Source organism: Rhincodon typus, chromosome 2 (assembly GCF_021869965.1).
Source record: "Rhincodon typus isolate 14 chromosome 2, sRhiTyp1.1, whole genome shotgun sequence".
NCBI lineage: Eukaryota > Metazoa > Chordata > Chondrichthyes > Orectolobiformes > Rhincodontidae > Rhincodon > Rhincodon typus.
The window spans coordinates 48054633-48070547 of NC_063333.1; the positions used below are offsets into that span (position 1 = coordinate 48054633).

Sequence of the window (15915 nt, forward strand, 5' to 3'; positions counted from 1 at the left end):
TTTATGTATACACTAGCCTGGAGTTCCCCATTGTTCTTATGTTCTACTGTTATGTCTCAGAAGGGTAGACGGTTGTGTTCTCTTCTTTTGTGAATTTTATTCCAGTGAGGAGGATGTTTGTGTGTCGGTGGGTTTCTTCTATGTGTTCGATGATCTCGAAGGTGTCATCTACATAGCATTTCCAGAGTTTGGGTGTATAGTGGGGAGTGCTGTCTGTTCTAAGAAACAAGCTGACCGAAATGTCACATGGGTCTATCAGTCTGCCTAATTCATTTCACGTGGGAGATGGTTAGTACTAACACTCCTTACTTTTTAACTATTGTAGTTGCTGAGGCCGACCCTCTACTTATCTCTTGGGAGGAAATGTGAACTCGGCACTCTTATTTCCCAAATCTCCTGTTTAACAATTAGTAAAGACTACATGATCGCTGTAGATGATTGAATATGGAACTAAACTTAATGATTTCAGAATTTATCTTTTACTATATAGTTGTTGCGTTTCCCAGAGCACTAGCCGGGTCTTTGTATGGAGTGACTTACTGGAGTTGAAACAAATCAGTGCTTTTATGTGCACACATCTTAAATGTTATACCAGAATTGGATAGATGTCCCAATGCAACATATGTTCCTTCAGTCTGTTGCATTAGGAAGTAAAAAGTCTGCTGCATTGCCAATCTTGTCAGTAATATTATTGAATCGAGCAAAGTTTCTCCATTATTACAAAGACTAAAATCTCCACTTTTCTGCATGTGGCATGAGCATATGTCACACCAGAGGTTCACAATAATTTTTGTATTCAAGCCAGAAGTGTAAAATGAATGAACTTTCAGTTATTAGGACAAAATGGAGAGGTTGAGACTGTCCCCTTTATAGAGGAGAAGGCTAAAAGATGATATGATTGAGGTTTTCACAATCATGAAGAGTGAGATAGAATGGATAGTGAAAATTGTTCGTGCTCTAAAAAGAGGAAAAACGAGGGCACAGGTTGAAAGTAATTTGCAAATGAAGAAAATGTGATGTGACAAGCTACTTTTTCATATAAATAGTTTGGATCTGGAATGCACTGCCTGGAAATGTGGTGGGAGGCAGGTTCAGTTGAGGCGTTCAAGTGTTTCATTTTAACTCACCAGCCAATGACCAATGTGCAAGGATGTGGGGAATAAGCAGGAGAATGGTACTAAGCCATGATGCTCACTGGGACATCCAGTATAGACATAATGGGCCAAATGGCCTCCTTCTGCACTTTAATATATCTATGGAAAACCCTATGAGCTGTTAATATTAAATGTATATTGTAAAATGATAACTCATGAATTTTTTTCACAAATCATCCTGTATTTTGCAAACATTCCAAAGCACTGAATATACAGTGAATTACTTTCAATTAGAAAATGTCAATTGTTTGCAAACATTGGTATAATCCTATAGTGAGCTTCTACAAACAGACTGAAAGGAATGACTAGTTGATTCATAATCTTAGGTCGAGGTTTGCCTAATTCATTTCAGCAAAGAGGGGTAGATCCTTTGCCTTACTTTTAAGCAGGAACGAAAACAGAAGTTGCTGGAAAAGCTCAGCAGGTCTGGCAGCATCTGTGGAAAAAAAAATCAGAGTTAACATTTCGGGTCCAGTGACCCTTCCTCAGAACATTTTTCTACACAGATGCTGCCAGACCTGCTGAGCTTTTCCAGCTTCTTGGTTTTTGTTCCTGATTTACAGCATCTGCAGTTCTTTTCGGGCTTTTACTTTTAAGCAGTCCAGTTGCTATGCTTACGATCTATTTGCCTCATTGTAGAAGATCTGTCTTCACTGTTGAAGTTCCCTTACCTTGGTGAGAAGAGTTGCTTTTCTGTGAATAGTGTCATGGGGTCTTTCAAGTCCAGTTGAATGGGATCTCGATGCGACATCTAGTGTGAAGGCCAGCATGTGTAGCAATGAAGTATCACAATAAGCGACTGTGTACTGCATTAGTGTGTCACCTTAAACATATCCAACGCCTGCACTGAGGCTTTCTGACACCGCTTACTCATTGTGTGACATGAATAGAGTAAACTGACCAAGGTGGCATACAGTTTGACAGTAAGTTGAAAATATGTTCTCAAACAGCTGACACCTAACTCAGCTGGCCTTGCAATGTCTAATTTTGGTGGCTGCTATCAGGGCTGCTGTGTTAGTGAACAATAAGCTCCTCTACATCGGGGAAACCAAGCGGAGGCTCGGGGACCGCTTTGCAGAACATCTTGGTTCGCAATAAACAACTGCAGCTCCCAGTCACGAACCATTTCAACTCCCCCTCCCATTCCTCAGACGATATGTCCATCCTGGGCCTCCTGCAGTGCCACAACGATGCCACCCGAAGGTTGCAGGAACAGCAACTCATATTCCGCTTGGGAACCCTGCAGCCCAATGGTATCAATGTGGATTTCACAAGCTTCAAAATCTCCCCTCCCCCTACCGCATCCCAAAACCAGCCCAGCTCGTCCCCGCCTCCCTAATCTGTTCTTCCTCCCACCTATCCCCTCCTCCCACCTCAAGCCGCACCACCATCTCCTACCTACTAACCTCATCCCGCCCCCTTGACCCGTCCGTCCTCCCTGGACTGACCTATCCCCTCCCTAACTCCCCACCTACACTCACCTTTTGCTGGCTCCAGCCCCGCCTCTTTGACCTGTCTGTTTCCACTCCACCTATCTTCTCCTCTATCCATCTTCTATCCGCCTCCCCCTCTCTCCCTATTTATTTCAGAACCCCCGTCCCCTCCCCCATTTCTGAAGAAGAGTCTAGGCCCGAAATGTCAGCCTTTCTGCTCCTATGATGCTGCTTGGCCTGCTGTGTTCATCCAGCCCTGCACCTTGTTGTCTAGCAGTCTGTGAATTGCAGTTTGTAGTTTCTTTTCTTTTATATCCAGAGTGCTTTCACGCACAACTGAATTTCTCTTTCAATCACCTCAGTTTTTCCCTCTTTTATCTTCCACCACTAAGTTGCTTGTGTTTGCAACAGTTTGTAGTTTTTTTTTAAATCAATAAAAATGCACCTCTGGAGCAGGTGGGATTTGAACCCGGGTCTCCTATTTCAGAGATAGGGACACTCGCACTGTGGCATAAGAGCCCTTTCCTTTTAAACAGTAATTTTGGAACATGGCAACTAGACTGTGTTTGGGTGCATTCCTCCAGGTTAATTGGCACTGATTATAAACATTTTCTAATCTCTTCAGTATATCACTGTGTTTTTACACACCATTGGAACAGGATGGGACTTGAATCTGGGCCTGCTGCGTAGGGAATGCTGCCACTACGCCATAAAAACCCCCTCAGTTTGCAGTTTTTCCTTTTAAATCAGTTTGTAGTTTTCAGTTTTGTTTTTTGGGAGCTTTGCCAAGCATTCATAATGAAGTGATCTGTTAACCTCGCTTCTATTTATATTCTTGAATCAACTTGTTCAGAGATGTCACACACCTCTGGAGTAGGTGGGACTAGAACCTCAGCTTCCTGGCTCAAAGGCAGGGACACTACCACTGCACCACAAGTGTTCAAGTTTGTAGTTTTTTTTTAAAATTTAACCTATTTTTCTAATCATCCTGTTCAAAGATGTTATTACACACCTCTGGAGCAGGTGGGACTTGAGCTCGGGCCTCCCGGTTCAGGGATAGGGGCACTACCACTGTGCCACAAAAGAGCTCCTTAGTTTGTAGATTTTAGTTCACCCTTGGAATGCTCAGCAGGTGCCAGAGATTGTGGCCTGCAATCAACCTAATAGCCAATGAAGTTCATCCATTTGCAGCGATCATAAAGCAAATGTGAGAACATGGCGAACTGCACAGTGATGTATTACAACAATTATACATAATATATACAATCATAAAAAACAATTGTTTCAACACCTGTTCAGAACAATAACAGTTTAAAAGAAAGATACAATGATGCCAACAAAAAGAACCCCACTTAAAACCTTTACTGTAGCAACAAATTAAAATCAACATCATCCACAGATCAATTAACAAATGAAGGATATTACAAACATGGGTAAAATTTTAGCATTTAAAAACTCCATACAACAAAGATATGCCCACCCCCCGCCCCCTGTAATTACAAGCATAGCTGTATTACTTCCTGCAAAATTATGGCACCACCTACATCCTTTCAATCTCTGTTGTTCCAACGCAACTTCCACTGTGAAGGATAGCTTAGCATGAGATTGTTTTGGCCCTTGAGTTGCATTCACGTGCAGCTGTATTCCAATGAAGACCCTGTTACCACTGACTAGACACGAGTATACAACTCCTCTCTCAGCTGAGACATTACAGTTCCAAATTCCCAGAAACTCTTTATTTTTACCCCTTTCCATGATCTGGTAGGCCCTGGCAAAGGGCCTAAAGGACCTAAAAGAGAATTCATGGGGCTTGCCCAATCCATAGTCACTTGCCTTTTCTGTCTTCAGCTCTCTATCCTTTCCAACTGAAGAACACACATGGCCACACATTTGTTGCATTATTCTCAGAAACCTTCTTCAGCTCTAGGATCTGTTCAAACACTGCCAACGTGAAAGCTATTCCATTAGAGAGCACCTTGCTTATTTTCTCTTGCATGCATTCTCTTACATGAATTCTCTGTGTACTTTGAATTCCCGAACAGCAAACATAGGCTCACCCAACACCACTTCAGTTTGCTTTCTAGTTGCCCTTTGCTCCATATTTATTCATCCCCTGGCAACCCCAGATCACATGGACATTTCTTGGAAGTAAATAAAGACATAATATGGAAACTTGCTTTCACTACACTCCTCTGTATACCTTAACTTTACAAGGTGTTAAAATCCCAGATGAGACTGCCAATTTTGTGTTAGTGCTTTGAGACTGGTAACCTTTCTTATTTTAAGTTGAAAATATTTGAGATTTAAGGGTACTTACTTAGAGAATAAAGCCATAACTTTCCATGGTTTTGAACAAACGTACTACAGTTTACTATACAAAATTAGAACAGTAAAACAATATACTATATACATACAACTTGTACTCCAACAGCCAGATTTAACACAAAGTAACTATAGGATAGCATACAAATCATGGTTGAACACTCCACGAAGCACATTAAATGGCAGATGCAGTCAAGATGGATCCTGTAGAATTCTCAGCAACACCACTGTAGCCCCTCAAGATCGCTAGTGACACTGCCTCACCAAATCTCATTAAAACTTTGTGTCCTTTCCAAAGGATTTCAGTTCTTCACTCTCAACGGTTCAGCTTTAGAAATCTCTCAAAAGGTACTCCATCATGGACTGCCCCAACTCTCCCCAAAACAACTGCCAGCTGTCTACCATTTTCCCAACGGAGTCTTAACTGCCGTGGAATCATCAGTGATATTCAGCTGAACAGCATAGCTAACAGCATCACTGTCCTGCATAAAGCCTATTCCTCCTCCTCTCTATCTCAATCACTAACCTGTCTTGGTGCTCACTCTCAGGGCCATCCCAGGTCCCACAGTTATGTTTCCTCTCAACTGCCACACCCCCTCTCCCCACACCACCACCACCGAGGAACAATATGCTGCGATTAGCCAAATCCTACCATATCTCTACAGTTGCTAAAAATAATAAGAAATACTGGACCAAGCATACGCTGGAACATCCTTGGCACGCCCTGATTTGTAGTGCTGTGCCTCCTTCAACCTCGTGGAGGAGATGTTTGGGTTTCTTAACATGGGATATGGATAAAATAAAATATGGGCTTTACTGAGCATATGTCTGCACATTTGTACAGTAAGTTAGAATCCACTGTAGTGCACTGAAAAAATGCTTTTCACAAACCTGCATTGCAAGTTAAGATAAGTAGATCCAATCAGATCATTTGCTGGACATTGAATTAATATTTTTCTGATGGTTTTGAAGATCATGCTAAGAACATGTACAGGTTTGTCCATGAAATTTAAGTGGCTATTTATATGAGTGGTTTTGTTCACCATTTTTTAGGCTTGATTGCACTGGTCTGAACATTCGGATTCTTAAATAAGTGATTGACAATTTGACAGCGTGTCAGCTGTGAGTTTCTTTGGTGTTTCCAACAGCAATCTGTGCATTATTTTGACTGCATTACTTTGTGTTGGTGTTTACTGTCGCCTTTTGGCAATCAGGACTCCTGCAGAGAGGTTTTATCTGTTGACAGCAGCTGCTTGTTCAGCAGTGACCACAGCACTCCTCGTTGGCATTCAGCTGCACCCTATGAGGCATTTTGTTAGGCAGTTGCAAAGTACACAGTGAAGCGTTACAAACCTGGAAATTTAAGCATGAGAGGTCTGAGGAAGGATTCTGATCCAATGATGTTACATCACACTAGAGGCACCCAGCATGTGTCGCTCATACAATGGGCATAAATTACAGGCATTTTAACATTGACGCTCTTGTTAGATCCAGAGAATCATTTTCTTGCCTGCTGCCTTGGATTACAGATAGAACATGACATTCACTCACTATACCAACTGTTGGCATACCTTGTGCAGACTGGTCATGGGCAGACTCTTTCTGCCCCAAATATGTTGTCTTCCTCTGTCTCGCTGCTTCTACCAAAACAGTCAGTGCACACTTATGGAACAGGCTAATTCTGATGTCAGCTGCTTGTTGAAATACTACCATTGGCAACAGGACAAAATGTAACATGCTTAAAAAAAAACCTGCCGCTCTCCTTATTAACAGCTCATATGCAGCTATTGTATTCTCTGTGCTCAGGGAAAATTGGAGCACATATAATTAATTTTAAGCCATTGACCCACTCAAGCCAGGTCAGCTTCCCACTCTGACTGTCTGCACAATAATTTCAGATCAGCTTTGCTTTGGGTAGCAGAAGAGGCCTCAATGTTCATTGCCTCGCACACTTGAGAAAAGGGGTGGTCTTATGTGTACTACCGCTAGCTAGCTGCCTCTCTGCTGGAATTCATGGCTCGTCGATGAAGCCTGATGATTACACAAGACAGCTGTATTGGCCTTTGACCCTTACCTCCCCCTTCACTGATGCTGACAGCTGCCTGCCATGTGGAAAGGAAACCTCGCAGACAGAAAACAAAGATCAGAGATAAATAGACAAAATGGACTATGTGGCTGTGAATGCAGCAAAGCAGTTGTTCAGAGTTAACCTGTTCATTTGAGTTTTTAATCTTTATCCCCCTTTTGCAGTGTTTGACTAGAAATGCTGCTGGTAATAAATACCAAGAAACAACGAACTGCTAAACAAAATAAAAAGCTGTTGATTATAATCTGCAAGTTAGTGCTTATCAATTTTGATGGAAATAATCAAAAGGGAATATAGGTGGAATTATCCAATCAAATCTAAAAGCTAATTAGGTCATAAATTGTAGCTCTCAATTGACAGTGATACTTGGATTGATTATCCAAGAGAGAAGACCAGAGGGAATGTCAGATTTACATCTCTCGAATTTCTGAGATCTTGCAGTAAATGCATAAGGTGACTCGCATATTGATCCTGTCAAATCTCATATTAATAGTATTGCCAGAAATAAATTGTTTGGTTCTCATACAGTTAACCTTAATGTAAAAATAGATGCATGAATGTAAATGTTTCCATTCAAGCTGCTTTTCCATGATCGATACTGAACGTTCTATACAACCAGAGTGCTGTAAAGGGAAAATATATTGATTCAGACTTGCAGAGACCATGGAAAATTAAATGAAAACTGACCAAGGAACTCTGTCGAGAAAATATTGAACAGGAGCCAAAAATGGATGCTGGATTGCTAATGACGCTAATTTCAGTGCTTGGGGTATGCAACTACTGCTAATCATGCTGTTCATTGGTTGCAAGGGATGCAGATCATGAGATACTGCCATGAATTAAAGCCAACCTGTACTTTTTAAGAGGTGATATCTGACTAGGTGTTGAAAGTCATTCTAAAACTGATTTTGACCTGGAGAATGCTCATTAATGACAGAACATGGCGGAAAACAAGCTTCAGGATGTTCCAACTATGTATTGGAGGTCTTGTTGCAGGAGATGAGGAAAAGGAGAAATATTGCCTACTCACAGGGCCCAGGAAATTCCCTGGCCAAACTTTGTGAAGGCAGCGAGACCAGATAGCCACCGAGATTAATACCAGGAATCGAGCCCTGAGGATCCAGATGCAATACTGCTAACCTCTCGGGAATGGTCAAGGCCAGTGAATGGATCCTCAGATACCATTATTTCACCTGCTATACCAGATCCCATCACTCACTTATTAACAATCTGTCACTCAAACTGACATTCACAGCTTCACCCTGCTTTCAAACAATTAGCACTGCTCCAAGCCTTATCCCCAAATACAACAGCTTGCACATGCTGCCATCAATTCAACAGTGATAACCACATTGTACCACTCTCACTGACACAATCCTCTCTATTAAAGGGCAAGGTGGTGTCAGGAACCTAGTGGTGAAAGAAGGCAGCACATTGCCCCTTCTCAAGGGCACTCCGTAATGGGCAGCAAATACTAGCTTAGCCAGCGATGCCTACATCCAATAAATACATTTAAAAATGCAGAGCAGTTGTGAATACCTGTCCTTATTCCCAGGGAGGGTCATGATATCACTGAAGAAGCCAGCATTGAGGGTGTAGTTGGTGACAGGGCTGAAGATGAAGATGGTGATAGCTTCCTCCCTAATCCTCCTTCATATATTATTCTTCCATCTGCTTACCCCAAATCACTTCTGAGTTACAATGTGCAGATAGTATAAGCATTTTCCTCTTGCTTTCTCCTGCTTTCTTCACCACGACCACAGTTGGCAGTGTAGATGTTCTCTGAATATAGTTTAGAGGAAAGCACGTAGGTCTGCATACGGCATGATATCATGAACATGGATGTGGATATATATAATGGATATTTGATGCATTATATAGATAATTATTTTATTCAGAAATCACCATGGTAGCAGGTGCTATATTGCGATGACAATACAAATAAACCAAGTAATCATAATTGTTATGGAAAGCCATTAAAATAAAGCATAAAATAATGAATGCATGATTATGATCATTTCAACATGCAAATAATCATATGTTGCATAGCAAATTTCCTCAGTTCAGTCAAAGGGTATGGGGCGTAGACAGGAAAGTAGAGGCCTCAATTAAATCAGCCATGATCTCCTAAAATGGTGGAGCAGGTTCGAAGAGCTGCCTATTCCAGCTCCTGATATACATGTTTACCCAGTCGCCAACTTTCCACTTATCACAGTGGCTCAAATGCAGCGAACTAGCCTAGAGTGAAAGCATCATACCAATTTCCAGAATAGGGGTGTTAGTCATTAATCTGTATGATCTTCAGTATATGCTTGCACACCATATACTGGCACCACCAACTGAATGTTGAGGGAGTGGAATCCTTTTAGAGACGAAGCACGTTGCTCGCAAAGCGAGTTTCTGCAGACGATGACAGGTTGCATCAGGAGAAGTCTCCTCCCGGAATTGCATTCCACATTGTCTGATATTATGAGCTGCCTACTTCGGCATACTTTCTCGGAACTTCTACTGCCCAAACTAACACCCTGTTGCCAAATGTCATCTAGTGCAACTCAATCTGAAATATGCACATGTGCCACAGATGTCATTTTGGACATCTATGGCCATTTATAGCTGGCACCATGCATCTGAATTTTGAGGCTCAGGCATTTATCAGTTGCTTTGGATACTAAAACAATTTTCCTAGCTGATATTTTTGGAAGTCTAAAGGTCATACTGAGATGGATGATCAGCCATGATGGTAGTGAAGAGGGGGAGCAGATTTGATGGGTGAATGACCCACTTCTGCTCCTGTTTTCAATGTTTCACAGGCTGCAATTAGATAACACATCATAGAGTGGGAATCAGCCTTGAATTGTGCTGATTGATTATTGTTAAGTGCCACACCTCAAACATATATTCCACTGAGCCTTTTTAAATATGGTGATAAGTTACATACTAAGGTACAGTAGATAAACATTTTATTATGCCATTATAATGCCGCCATTTATGTTTTATTCAATTGCATCTGGAGATTAGGAATTGTAATCTGGTGACTACTTTCTTTTCCCGACCTATTACTAATTTTAAATTTTTGTGGCAGTTTCTACAGTTTAGGTATGATCAAGTAGTCAAAGTCAGAATGCCTAGCACATCAGCCATGTCAATATTTGGGACCTGCATTTCAATATGGCTCAAATTGAGGGAGTAAACTATTTCCATTTGCCTCTAAGCTTGTACGGTTCCTAAGTGATATTCTGTATTCAACTTGTGCTGTACCTGACTTGTCAATGTTTCATTGTAGAAGCAAAGCAGAAACATATTTGCATTCTTAGCAGTGAATTTTAAATGTATCATCAATTGTTACAGTTTTGTAAATATCTACAATAATTTCTTACAATCCCTTTTGGTACAAATTCAACAAAAGCCCTGTATTAGCAAGGAAAAGACAGAGGTATAATTCATCTTTGGCAGTAGAGCAAATTAGTAAATCTGTTTTAAACTCTACCTGGAATTCCATTGAATGTATGCCTCATTTGACCAGACTCCTCAATTAGGAGCTGACAGTGAGGAGTGGTACTTGCAGGGAGTATTGATGGAAAATTGCAAATTGCAGCTTTGAATTTTCCATCCATTACTTAAGCAGTGCTCTCACCAGAAATGCTTGATTGCAGGATCAGTCTGATAGTTATACCATTAGCTTTCTTATCCAGGTTAAAGTAAGACTTCAGTGCAGCATATAATCTCTGAGAGGCGAAAGCAAAAAAAAAAGTCCAGGCTTTATCCAACCGAACATTAGAAAGTCCTAACAGAAGGAAAGATATGCATACATTTAGTATTTTTCATAACCATGGAATAACCCAGTATTTTAAAAGCAATGAAGTATTTTTTAAAAGTAATGTGGGAAAAATGAGAGTCAATTTGCTAACAAGTTCTGTCAAACAGCATTGTGATACAAGCAGATGAGGTTTTTTTTCATGATTGTTGACTAAAGGTGTAAATGTTGGCCAAGATACCAGAGGTGGTGGGTGAGTCTGCTTTTCTGTGAAATAATGCCATTGGACTTTTGACACAAAGAGGCACACAGGGCCTCAGTTTAATGTCTCATCTGAAAGGCAGCACCTTGCCTGTGCTGTAAATTCTTCTCCTTTGCACTGAGTTCAGCCTTCCCTGCCGACTCTCTGACGGAATCAGATGCTGCAAAGCCATGGCATCCTGTTTAGCCTTAAGATGAATTTCAAACTCCACGTTCCTTCTACTCGTACAACACTTAGCTTCTCTAAGCATGAAAACACATTCATACATTTTTTAACTTCGACATTGCATTATTTCAATCTCCTCATTTCTGGTATCTTAGCCCTCACTGTCTGTAAATTCAGATGTCCAAAATGTGTCCTGTACTAAGACGGTCTGTACAGTATAGTGATTAATTCTGTTCTATTTCATGAGGTAAATATACAAGGGTTTCATGACCCAAGATTGATCTGCTGTGTTCACCTTGGTTTGCCAGTGGGTAATGTGTGACTGATGTACATTCACTCCTTGTACCATTCAACATCTCAAAATCTTTAAATCCTTCCAAGTACTGATTCTGCCCTTCCTCTACAAACTCTTCTAGTCTTGCTCTCCCACATTCTGACATTGGCTTTCTATGTATTTATCCTTTCTGCCCCCAATACTTGTCTGCTGGTTTCAGAGTCTTCAGTTCCCTTGGTCCCACTGTCTGAAACTATCTCACTGAGCCCTGCTGATTTCTTTCTCAAACTTTATATACTTTCTCATTTTGGGCAACCCTTTGGTCAGCCTACTTCATATCTCTGTCTACAGCCCAATAGCTGTTTCCTATTTAATCCCATTTATTTTCTGTTCTCTATCTGCGAATAAAAGGTGGAGACATATTGGTAATATCACTGGACTAGTAGTCCAGAATCCACCGGCTTAAAGGTCTGGGGCTGTTGGTTCGAATCCCATCCTGGAAGATGGTAACATTTGAATTTGAGAAAATCTGAAATTAAAAGCTAGCCTCATGGTGATCCTATAAACATTGTTGATTGCAATAAAAATCCATCACATTCACTCTTGCCCTTTCAGGGAAGAAGTCTAGCCTCCATATGACCCCAGATTCATGGCAATGTGGTTGACTCATGAATGCCTTCTGAAATGGCAAAAGAGTAAAATCTACTTGATTTGTTGGCCCCAATCTACCCTGTAGCAGATGTGTCCATCGATGAAAGTACTGATGGCAGTCACTAGTGCATAGTTCTGTGGCAACATCTTCATATTGAGGATTCCTTTCATCATGTTGAGTGGCACGAACACCATGCTCAATAGATTTTGAAGGGATATAACAACTAAAATCTGGACAGCTTTGAGGCACTGTGGGCCTAAGACATTGTCAGGTGCAGCACTAGGCACTGTTTCAAAATGCTGTACCACCCTGGTGAAGCCCAGAACCATGGGTGAGTCGATCAACACCTGCCAGACAGCTGCCAAAGTCCAGTAATTGTGCAGAGTTTAGGAAAGGGATCAGGGTATTAAATCTATTGCAATGAGTATAATGGTCCTGTGCTGTAACATTGTGATTTTATGTTGCTTCAACATCAGCAGTAACCAGAGATTTTTTTTTCCCTTAGTATGAAATATAAATCATGTTTATATCACTGTTGGAATGTTAGCTGTACAGTTGTATGGAATCAGTTAAACTCCAACTGCTGTGCTTCATTTAATTGCAGGTAAAGAAACATGCTATTCTAATTAGGATCATGACTAATTATGTCTGAAGCATAAAGCTTTGCTGCTTCATGTATGGCTCCACACCTCTGCCGCAACCCAGCCCACCCCACCCCATGTCCTGTTAGTTTTGTTTAGCCTTGGTGCCTGTTCTTGAAGTGAGAGGGAAAGTTGACCAATTTGCTATCATCAGCTGCAAAAGTTCCACAGCAAATTCTACAACTGGCAATAAACTTTTCCTTGATTTTACAATCCTACAAAAAGCTTACTATCTCCAGCTCAAATTTAAGCATAACATGAGTGGTCACCCAGGTTGGTTAATGAACTGGCAATAGCAGAACTAATCTATGAGATTTCAATGCAGCCAGTCTTTTAAAATGGTTGCACAGCTGTGTGCATGATCATTTATTTACAGTTAGTCCCATATTTTGGTCTCTAATTATGCCTATATCCTTGAAAGAGGAAATATAAATATTTGATGGAACTGTGTAAATATATAAAGTGCCATGGACTTTCACATTCAGCTTTTTGAAAATCAGGAGGCTATTTTTAAGAATCTGGAAGTTTAGATGGAAGAGAAACAGAGTTATTTTTGCCAAAAATTGTTAACGTTTTGTGTGCGACATAATTTTTTCGTGGAGGTGGGGTTAAGAGGCACTGGAATTAGCAATGTTTCTCAAAGCAATTGGTGGGAAGAACATGTTTTCTGCTAATGATGCTCTACAGCCAGAAATATTTGATCTTGGAATAAAAGAAATCCTGACAAACAGAAAATTATTCTGTTTCAGAGAAAGTCTGCTGGGTCAGCAGGAAATAAATAACACATTTCCATATCCATGTCGTGATTTTTATGCATTTCTGTGTGTGAGGGCAGTGGAAGTATTCTTATTGGTAGTCGACAAGCATTCATTGACTTTAGGCAGTTCATGTTGCAAACATGTGTGGTTATCCAAGAGAATTACCAGAGGGTTTTATTTGAATATATGGTCAATATTTTACCTTTCTAGTATTTTCGTTCTACACAGTCTGTACTGTGGAGTGTCTGTCATTTGATCCAGGACATCTTGTGTATTTCAAGGCTGATTCTAATTAGATGACCCATATGATTTTGTTTTATTTTAACTATTTACCTTGTTATCCATAATCAGGTACTGAAGCTTCTCTTCTGGTTTTCGCCAATGAGTTGCACGCCAGAGTATCTAGTCAGGCAACAGGCTACAAATTAAAAGCTAAATTCGGTTTAAACGGATGTTGGGGGGGAGCGGGATGATGGAGGGTAAAAAGACTTAGGGTACTGAATGTTTCTTTTTGACTATGTCAGCAGTTTTTTTGGCTTTGGATGAAATGTTTACTTTGAAGTCAATGCGAGAGAAGGTGATTGGGAGAACTGACCATACACACTCAAGCTTAGCAACAAGAGTTTTAATGATGAAAGTGAGGATATTACACTTTTAAGATGATTAATATGTTTAACTCATTCACTTAATAGATTTATATTTTCATACCAAAGCTTACCCCCACGTTTTTTCTTAGTTTGTGTGTCATATGCAGATTTCTATTATTGCACACTTAACCTGGCTTTGAATTGTAATATTCACCCGTTTTAGTTTCATAGCACTAGGTGAATAAAATATCCAGCTTCTCAAGTTTGTGCCATTGCAGTGACAGTGCATACACTATAAAATTGGAATAATATGGATTAGCATGGCACCTGCACAAGAATGATGTACATCTTTGAAGTGGTGCACCCTATTTTGTGTGGATTCTTAGCTCAGCAGGTTAGAACGCAATACTAATATTCCTAACATGTTAGTCCTGTACTCTGCTTGCCAGTTGTTATGATCCTATTATGGACAGTTAATATTTAAGGAAGAAATCTGAGCACCCAGCAATTACCTGACCGAGCAATGCTTCAAGATTTCACATTTTAAACCATCATATTAAAGAAAGAGAAATTAAACTAAGTAAGCACCCTAACTTAATACTATAGCATTTCATGGCTGAAGTTCTAAAGTCAGTTCTACTTTTCATTTCCTCCCAAGAGTTCCTTATCTTATGAATCTTGAAGATTCATTCACTTTTCCTGTGACCAACCCAAAGGTATGTCTCAGCCCTCCAGAAATCATTTTATTTATGCCCCGCATTCCAGCCATCCTGGAAGGCAAGATTCTGTGGGGTCCTTTCACTAGCATTTTGGCTGTGTGATCCACCTCTGATTTCTGACTGTGCATACCTCTGACCCCTTGTCAAGATGCCAGCATAACCCAGCTACCTTTCTCTCAACTTTCCAGGTTAGCTTTGCTCTGGATTTCTGCCATAAGGCCTTCTGAGGGCCACTATAGATTTCTTGCACTAGCTACTCAATACAGCAAAACTATCACCTGTTTTTTCCCTTCCAAAATCAAAACTGAGATTCTTAAGTTACCATTTTCTCTGTTAATGCAAAGGCTTACCTGACTCTCATCTGCTGTTCTCTCCTTTAGCCAGTAATAGTTGATGCATACAAACGCAAAGCTACAGCTGCTTCTGTCCGTTCCTAGAACTGAACTGCTTATTTTTGTCAGCAAACAAATAAAGATTGAACAAAATCTTCTAACCAAGGCTCCACCCTGAAACATTGCCTATGGCAACATGACATGCTTTAGCATGATTCATAGAGTTATACAGCACAAATAGTTCAACTTGTCCATGCCGACCAGATATCCTAAAGTGATCTAGTCCCAGTTGCCAGCATTTGGCCCATATCCCTCTAAACCCTTCCTATTCATATACCCATCCACTTGCCTTTTAAATGTTGTAATTGTACTAGCCTCCACCACTTCTTATTCCATACACACATCGGGCTCTGCATGAAAAATTCGCCCTCGGGTCCCTTTTAAATCTTTCCCCTTTCGCCTTAAACCTATGCCCTCCAGGTTTAATCAAGAACCTATCTCTCTCTGTCTTAAATATACACAATGACTTGGCCTCCAGCCTTTTTACAGCTAATGAATTCTGCGGATTCACCACCCTCTGGCTGAAGAAATTCCTCCTCTTCTCAGTATTAAATGGTCGCCCCCTTCACTCTGAGGCTGTGCCCTTTGGTACTAGTCTCTCTCACTAGTGGAAACATCCTCTCCACATCCACTCTATTTCAAGCCAATCGTTACTCTGTTGGGTGAGATTTTATTTTGTTGGACCTTTTGAAATACTTTTCCTGTTCATTTTTTTA

General features: G+C 40.6%; 1 long non-coding RNA gene and 1 pseudogene across 1 annotated transcript in view; both read left to right on the forward strand.

Moving 5' to 3' along the window:
• LOC109929953 overlaps window positions 1-15915 on the forward strand; it is a 139876-nt gene that overhangs the window by 100129 nt on the left and 23832 nt on the right. The gene's annotated exons all lie outside the window — the stretch shown is intronic.
• Window positions 14361-14461, forward strand: LOC125487371 (annotated as a pseudogene).